The sequence below is a fragment of the Mugil cephalus genome, chromosome 1 (assembly GCF_022458985.1).
Source record: "Mugil cephalus isolate CIBA_MC_2020 chromosome 1, CIBA_Mcephalus_1.1, whole genome shotgun sequence".
Lineage (NCBI taxonomy): Eukaryota > Metazoa > Chordata > Actinopteri > Mugiliformes > Mugilidae > Mugil > Mugil cephalus.
The window spans coordinates 54189161-54197564 of NC_061770.1; the positions used below are offsets into that span (position 1 = coordinate 54189161).

At 40.5% G+C, this 8404-nt stretch overlaps 1 long non-coding RNA gene across 1 annotated transcript; it reads right to left on the reverse strand.

The window, feature by feature from the left end:
- Positions 1-266: 266 nt before the first annotated feature.
- Positions 267-4939, reverse strand: LOC125023422. Its single transcript, XR_007114602.1, has 8 exons — positions 4755-4939; positions 4592-4642; positions 4451-4501; positions 4164-4328; positions 3962-4012; positions 3813-3878; positions 3511-3573; positions 267-344 (listed from the first exon to the last, which is right to left on the reverse strand). It is a non-coding gene; the product is annotated as an uncharacterized LOC125023422 (long non-coding RNA).
- Between the last annotated feature and the right edge of the window lie 3465 nt (positions 4940-8404).

Genomic DNA, 8404 nt, shown 5'->3' on the forward strand with positions numbered 1-8404 from the left:
ATGAACTGAGTTATTGATGAGACTAAACAGAAATAAAGTAGAATATACATCATGTTACAGTCTATAGATAGATGGTGTATTTAACCTGCAGATTGACCACATCAATGCAACAACAATAGATATAATAATCAGACAGTATCATCAGTGTTGACATTGATTTCAGACATTAAATCCAGATGAGGTCATTCTTTCATCTGATCTTCATTAATGACTGTGTGTCTGATGTCTGGATGGCAGCAGTTGAATAAATGTCATCAAAAAACATGTTTACAGATCAATGTTGTTTTTCATGTTGTTGTCCAGACTTGTCTTGTTTCATTGATGATGCACTTCTCTTTATGGACCTGAAATCAAACAACAATCTGGGTTTGTAATTTACTGTTTTGATTATTGTGTTTCTTCACACTTCATTAACTCTGTAACATTATCAGTGAAATCTGAGAAGGAAACAGGGCTGCAGAGACTCTCCTCCAGTCTCACCCAGGTGGACTATTTTTGGCCAATGAATCAGAAAATTATAAGCGCTATACCTCCACTCTGCCGTACAAAGACACATGGTGTTTGAATATCTTCCATGGGCTATGTTCCACGCTCTTCAGCTGTTTCTATCCAGTCTGAAATTGTTGGACACTTGTTACTCACCCATTTCCTGGTTGTTGCTTTTTTTGCTCCATGTTAATAGTAAACTGTAACAAACATCTGTCTTGTTTATTTCCCTCATTTGGGATGTTTCCTAAATATATTATGCTGAAATTGAGATGGGTTTGCAGGTTAAATATTGATCTGATTACTACTATTACATCTGCCCAGTATGAAGAAATATTAGGACGTTCCCAGAATATGTGGAAATGGACAGCAGCTATTGTATCACACCCTCTCCAACGTTGTCCATGGTCTGGATTGTTGGTCTGTGAACTTTTCATTTTAGGAGTTATGAAGAATCTTGCCATGTTTTTCCCAGGTACAGTGTGGAGAGGCCTCTGTCTGTTTGTAAAGCTGAGTAAATCCTGGTCATATTTGATATTTGATACTTGAAAATACCTAAATAAATCCTGTTTTTTCCTGAGTTGTTCAAACCCTGAGTTAAACCCTGAGTTGGTAGAGACCTTACAGTATGAGGTAATACTCGATTTATCCAGGATGTAAATCTGCTGTCCAGTTTGGCTGCTGTGAAATCTGTGTCAGATGTCACCCACTGTGATATTCATGCATTTCTTTCAAATTTTGGGTCTTTTGTGCCAGATCTTTTAGAGGGGTCACAGTCCAACTAACAGACTTATGTAAATATTATTTCTGGAGGGTTATCGTCTCCCAATATAGACGGTAGAGGTGCATTTATGAAGTTTTGTTCTATTTCTTTCCATTTTACATCTAAGTCTGGATCACACCAGTTGACCAGGAAGCATAGCTGTGCTGCTTTGTAGTAATCTTCCAAGCAGTGTAGGGCCATTGATTGGAGGTACATTGATTGGCAATGACTGAAAGAGGAACAGGAGTCTGGGCAGTACATTCATCTTAATTACGTCTATGCGACTGTACACATTTGTTGGTAATAATGAGCAGCGACTTAGATCTGATTTGATGTCGGCTGTTATGGAGCTATAGCTCTGATCATAAACAGTGTCTGTGCACTCCAAGGTATTTAATTACGTCACCAGTCAGCTTGAATTTACAGGCTCTATAAATGTTTTTAGATGGTTATGTTAAACGTCAACGTCTGGGTTTTGTGTAAATTTTGTTTGTGTATGTACCAAATTCTTTAAGTAGACACAATCATTTAGGGAGACTTATTTATTTCAGGGTTACAATGACTCATTAAAATATTGTCTGCGTACAAGCAGATTTTAAGTTGTGTGTTTCCAGTCAATACGCCGGGTTATATCCTTATCTCTTATCGCCTGTGCCAGTGGCTCTATGAAAAGAGCAAAAAGTATAGGACTCAGAGGACAGCCTTGACAACACCCCCTTTAAAGTCGTACCGTTTTAGATAAGGACCCACTTATTTTAACTGTGGCTGTGGGGCTGCAATAGAGTCAGTTCAGACATCCTATTACCTGATCATTTAATCCAAAACATTTAAGGACTAGATATACAGTAAATGTTCCCACCGAACAGAATCAAAAGTCTTTTCAGCATCAAGGCTGATGACTATGGCTTCCCTATCACTGCCTCTCATCTGAGGAACGAGGTGGAGAGCACGTCGCACATTATCCTGGGCTCGCCTGTATTTCACAAAACCCGTCTGATCTGAGTCAATCAGATCTGGGACAATATCTTCCATTCTTTTTGCTAATATCGATGCATTTAATCTATAATCTACGTTTAGTTCGATGTGGGTCTGTACGAGCTACGTTCTGTCTTCTCTCTACCTGGTTTAAGGACTGAAACTATAGCTCGTCTCCAGGAGAGTCACCGCCCCTCTAAGGACATAATTAAAACATTCTTTAAGTATTGGGACAAGGATCTCTAGGAAGGTTTATACCATATCGATGGATAAGCATCGGCTCCAGGCATTTATTTCTTTTTTCCTCTGTTATTTCTTGGGTCATTATTTTGTTCTGTTCCTATGATGGTTAATCTAAAGATGATAGAAAGTCTGATACAACTGATGCCTCAGCTGCTTGGGCTTGTGCGTATCAGTTCTTGTACTAAGTTTCAAATGAAGGCTGGATGTCTTCAAATCGTGGTGCATCTTATTAATCTGGGGTGTCTTTAACGTTGTGAACAAATCTTTCAGCCATTTGTTTACGTGTCATTCATGCCGGTTGCCTTTTTAGATCTTTTCGCTTCATGAAGACAGCTTTATTTTTCCAGTTGGCGTTCATAGATGCTATTTAGTGTTTGTTTCATATCTTCAGTTTGTTTTAGAATATCGATGTCATTATACTTCATATGTCTGTGTTCCAGGGGTTTTAGTTTTGCAGTCAGGTCATTCATTTGTTTCTCCTTTTCTTTCTTCTTACGAGCTGACCACATTAAAACTTTGCCCCTAATAACAGCCTTGGCTGCGTCCCACAATATACTCGGAGACACCTTCCCATTGTCGTTATGCAACACATAATCTGTAAGTTCTTTATTTGTGTAATTTTGGCATTGAGAGTCATTTAAGAGGCTGGTATTTAGTCTCTTTAGGTCTGTTGTCCAAATATAGTGTCAAGATTATCCTCAGTTGTCCAGTACATACGCTGTGGATGAGAACAGAATGTAAAACACTTATGGGTCGGGTGTAGTTCTCTCCACACATCCATCATGCTTATTTCTTTGAGCAGTTTTCTAGTGTACAAAGCTTCTAATTTTATATGTTTTGTTCTGTTGGTGGAGTCCAGAGAGGTAGAGGTAGAGATGTAGTTTGATATTCCAGTCCCCCGCACATATCAGCACACCTGATGCTTCCATAGTTATCGACTTAAACACCTTTTTAATCAAGTCCTTATCGTTTGTGCATAAAATGATAATATGACATATTTTCATTTATTCATTTGAAAATGACTCAGTAGCTAAACATTTTACCTGTAGATGAGTCTGGATTCACATTCTAGTAGTCGGAGCTCTTCCCTGGATCACCTCGTTTTCCTGTAAAGATTACACAGAAACTAAACCTTTAACAATATAAACAAAGTCTGTTACTTTGTGTTAATACCACATGTTCTGAGCTGAGTTTAGAAACTGAAATTAAACAATGACAGTCTGCATGTACAGGTATGGTATTCAGGTGTCCACAAACTTTTGGTAAAGTGACATACAGTATGTGGTATTGTAGTTTCAACTGAGAATTTGCAGTAATTGACATGTGTAATGTTTTGTGTACTCACTCCTCTGTCCAACATCTCTGAGCTCAGTCTGAGATTTGACATTTGTGGAGACACCGGCCCGTCCAACTGAAATCAGAACATTTTAACTGGCTTGAATTTCAATCATATGATGTTGGAGAGCTGTGAATGGATCAAAGTTCATACTGTACCATCTCCAGTGTTTTCAGGACCTCTGAGTGACTCATAGACACAAGCATCACCTGTAGGTCAGTGAAAATCAGCACAAAGGAAAATCATTTTAAAGAAGCTGATTTAGTTGAGCAGGAAACATTGTTATTATTAATGTAACGGCTCATGAACTTGAAGCACATTGCAGCTCTGGAAGCAAGTTTGTTTGAACGGAGAGCTGACCGTGGAGAAGAGAGTAGTATATGTGCTGCTGATTTTCATCCTGGCTGACAGTCTGGACTGTGGCAGGGATCTGACTGGTTCTCTGAGACTGGCTCCATGTGACACATGAAAAAGATTCAGGATTCACGTTATTGTAGTCAGAGCTCTTCTCAGTGTCATGTCTCCCTGTTAAGATAAATGCATCAGATTATTTAATGACTCTCACACTCTATGTACTATTAGAGGTTGGTAGTTGTGATAACAACTAATATATTATCATACTTGATAGTTTTAGTAGTGACCCTCACCTTGAAGATGCAGATGAGATGTAATATTTCTGTATTCATGGTCTGGTTCCCCTGAAATCAGAATGTTCCATGAGTTTAGATGAGTCACTGATAATAATCTAATGTCTGACAGCTCCACATGAATCAAAGTTTCTACTGTACCACTTTCTGTGTTTCCAGAGCCTCTGATTGATTCATAGACACAAACATCAGCTACAGGTCAGAGAAAATCAAGACAACATCCAATGAGTCACTTGAGCTTTTGATTGAAAAGTCAAAGTGGGTGTTAGAAATAGTTGTGAAAAGAATGAGTGGAAAGGCTGACCATGGAGAAGAGAGGAGTAAACTTGAGTTTCATTCTGGTTCACTGTTTGCTGTGTAGCAGAGCCTTGGTTGATGTTCAGAGACTGAGAGAGACTAAAGCATGAAGGAGTTTAATAAGGAACATGGAAAGTATTGTTATGATGATCAAGATGAGACAAGAGTGTTGGACCAACCTGTTACTGCATGCATCTGGAAAAGAGACAAATAAAATAAATGCCATGTCATCTCATATTATCACAGTTTTACCAAGAAAAGGACTCACCCTTTCTGTAGCACCTCACCAGCAGAAGCGCAGGAACAATTAGCGAAATTCCACAAACCAGTCCAATGATGAATGGTACAATGAATGACCAGCTTTTATGACTGGTCCCTGAAATTATGATTGTTAATAATTTATAAAATGATAAATATTCAAGTTCAAATTTCAAGTTTCTTTACTGCAGATGATGATAAAAGAAATGTTACAGGATAGACTTGTATGTGGGCTCGATGATGATCGAATGCAAAGAAGATCGTTGGCCAAGACCAATCTCATATTTGAAAATGCCCTGTCATTACCCCAAGCTATAGAGTCTGCAAACCAAAATGTGCAGGACCTACAGATAAAAGCTGGAGCTATGTTGTATAATGCAGTGCGGACTGGGGAACAGACACTCTGGGACCAAAGAGAGCAAGTGCAGAAAAGGACAAATATTGTTACCGCTGCAAGGAGAACCATGCACCTGCAGATTGTCGGTCTGTGGAATAACTGGACACATAGCCCGAGCCTGTCATAACAAGAAGAAATCCCACATGGAAAATAGGGCTGACAGGAGACCCCAAGAGAGAGGGGGGACGTTTCCCACAGGAGAGGAAGGTGCATTATTGTTCTCAATATCTCTTCTCATTACACAGTATCCTGGGCGAGGATGGTGAGGAGAGTGAAGCCCCCTTTAAGGTATGCATGGATTTAAATGGGGAACCAGTGACTTTCGAAATTGATACTGGGTGTGAGTTCACCATATTAAACAAATGAACATTCCAAGAAAAGGTGAAAAATTCTCCTCTGAAGAAAATCCATCTTAATTTGAGAACATATACTAGACAGAAGATAAATGGGAAAAACGTATGTGAAAGTGAACTACCAAAAGACATTGCCCAGAAGACTTCCGGTTTGGCTGTGATAGAGTAGACGCGTGTCGAATCTCGCTTCCACGACTGTTGTCAATTTTTTACGCTTTTAGACCCGAAAGTCAGCACAAATAGTAGTACTCTTCTCTTTTGACGGACACACCACCTAAATATGTCGACGTATGCAACCAGACAGAATGTAAAAGACCAGGGTGCTAAGGTCAGTCCCGCACACGAGGCAAGTGATGAGTTTAGCATGGCGGCTATTGCTAACCTTTTGGAAGAACACCACCAAGCCCTCCGCTGATTTCAAAGCTTCCATGTCAACACTCTGGACCAGCTGGACCCGTCCACACCACAGTGCCAGACCATGCTCAGAAGATAGTCTCTCTTGAGGTAAATGCTACTCCACAAGACGAGCACCTGCTGACATTGGAGGCGTCCTGTGCTACACTAACAGATAGCAATGCTAAGCTGTTAGCTAAACTTAGCGACCAGGAGTCCCGGAGTCGGCGTAACCAAGAAACCGCAGCAGGGTCAGAGAGCATAGCCCGTCATTATCAGGCTGCACAGGTACCAGGTGAAGGAGAGGATCATACGCGAGGCCCGAGCCAGAAGAAGCAAGCTACTGTACAGGGGTTCCCCATCTCCATCTACGAGGACTACGCACGGAGGTGGTAGAACAACGTCAGAAATACTCGGAGGTGATGTCGGAGCTCTACAACCTGGGCTTCAAACCTGCATTGCTTTTCCCTGCCAGGCTTGTCATCGTGATGAAGGATGGGGAGAGGAAGAGATTATGTTCGGTGTCCGAGGCTTAAGTCTTCATAACATCCATCTGCATGGAAGAGACCCGGCGACCGTGGGCAACTACTACAGTATGCCCACTGTTACGCTAAGTGGATAACCCTGAGTTAATGTGATGGCAACTATATGACTGTATCTTGACCAGCCACGGACGGGCCTGGAGTTAATTCTCAGATCGCGTCATTAGTTGCCACGGTCCTGACGGATTGCTGGTATTTTGAATGTGGAGAGTTTTGAATAAAAATCACTGGCTGGACGTTTTAACACATTACCTGCATGTTGATTTGAGTTCTGGTATTCGCTAATATTTTTGAATTCCCTCTTTTTCATTGTTCTTTCTTCTCGTTTACACTATTTTGAGAATTCAGATTATCTTCAACCCGCTAAGTACAGGAAGCTTGTCTACATGCAGATTGCAGTTGGTTATTATATATTTTCTTTACAGCTTTATTTTAAATTCTCTTTTCCATCTCTCAGCACCAATAGGTTATCTGAAGTTCTCTTGCCTTATGTACGTAGTCAAAGGTTTTCTATTAAAGCCTGACACTTCTCATCAACTGATTTGTTATCAGTAGCCTGCATCAGTACAACCTAATAATTTCTAGCCCATGATGGACGTCAGTGTTTCATACATGCAGGCATTCTGGTGATCCCTTGCAGTTGTTCAATATAGCCATCAAGCCACTAGCCATAGAGGGCTAGGCTAGGCTTAGAAACCAGAATGAGTTTGAAGGCATTTCTTATTTTGGTCTAGTTCACAAATTCTCTTTATATGCTGATGACCTTCTCTTATTTATTTCAAATCCCACATCCTCCCTCCCCTCAATTTTATCAACTCTGGATCAGTTTGGGCACCTGTCAGGGTATAAATTGAACATTCAGAAAAGTGAGCTATTTTTTGTTCCCCTTCGGGGAACTCTTTCAGAACAACTTTCAGCCGCTATTAGATAAATACAAGTCGGACCTGTCCAGATGGGCTGACCTCCCCCTTTCCTTTGCAGGCCATCTAATTAAGATGGTCATTCTTCCGAAATTTCTGTTTCTTTTTCAACAATCCCAGTTTGTCTTAATAAATCCTTTTCTGCTAATCTCGTCCAAACATCTTAACACGTTTGTTTGGCATAATAAACCAGCCCATATAAAAACAAACAAAAACATTCTTCAACTTTCTAAACGCGAAGGGGGACTAGCATTGCCAAACTTTCGCCACTATTTTTGGGCCTGCAACATTAATAAACTTATAGACTGGCTCCATGGTGAAGGTGAAGACACCTGTCCACCCTGGGCTCACACTGACATATCATCCTCTTCTTGCTCTCTACATTCTATGATCTGTTCACAGCTCCCCATAAGTGCCCATAATATCTCACCTAATCTGGTCATCACCAATACAATAAAAATTTGGTCCAGTTCAGGAAGCAGCACGGTTTACATAGGGCTTCCATTCTTGCCCGCAGTTTTGAATAATCATGCATTTCTCCCTTCCCGCTCTGACACTACATTTCGTGTATGGTCAGATAAGGGCCTCAGAACACTTAATGACCTGTATGAAGAAGGTGTTTTCACGTCCTTTGCATCTTTGTCAGGTAAATACAACCTGCCTAATAGCCACTTTATTTGTTATCTTCAAATGAGACACTTTATCCAAAAGCAGTTCCCACATTTTCCAAACCTACCCCCTGAGGCCGAAATAGACCAATTACTGTCTCTTGATCTGCGACAAAGCCATGATTC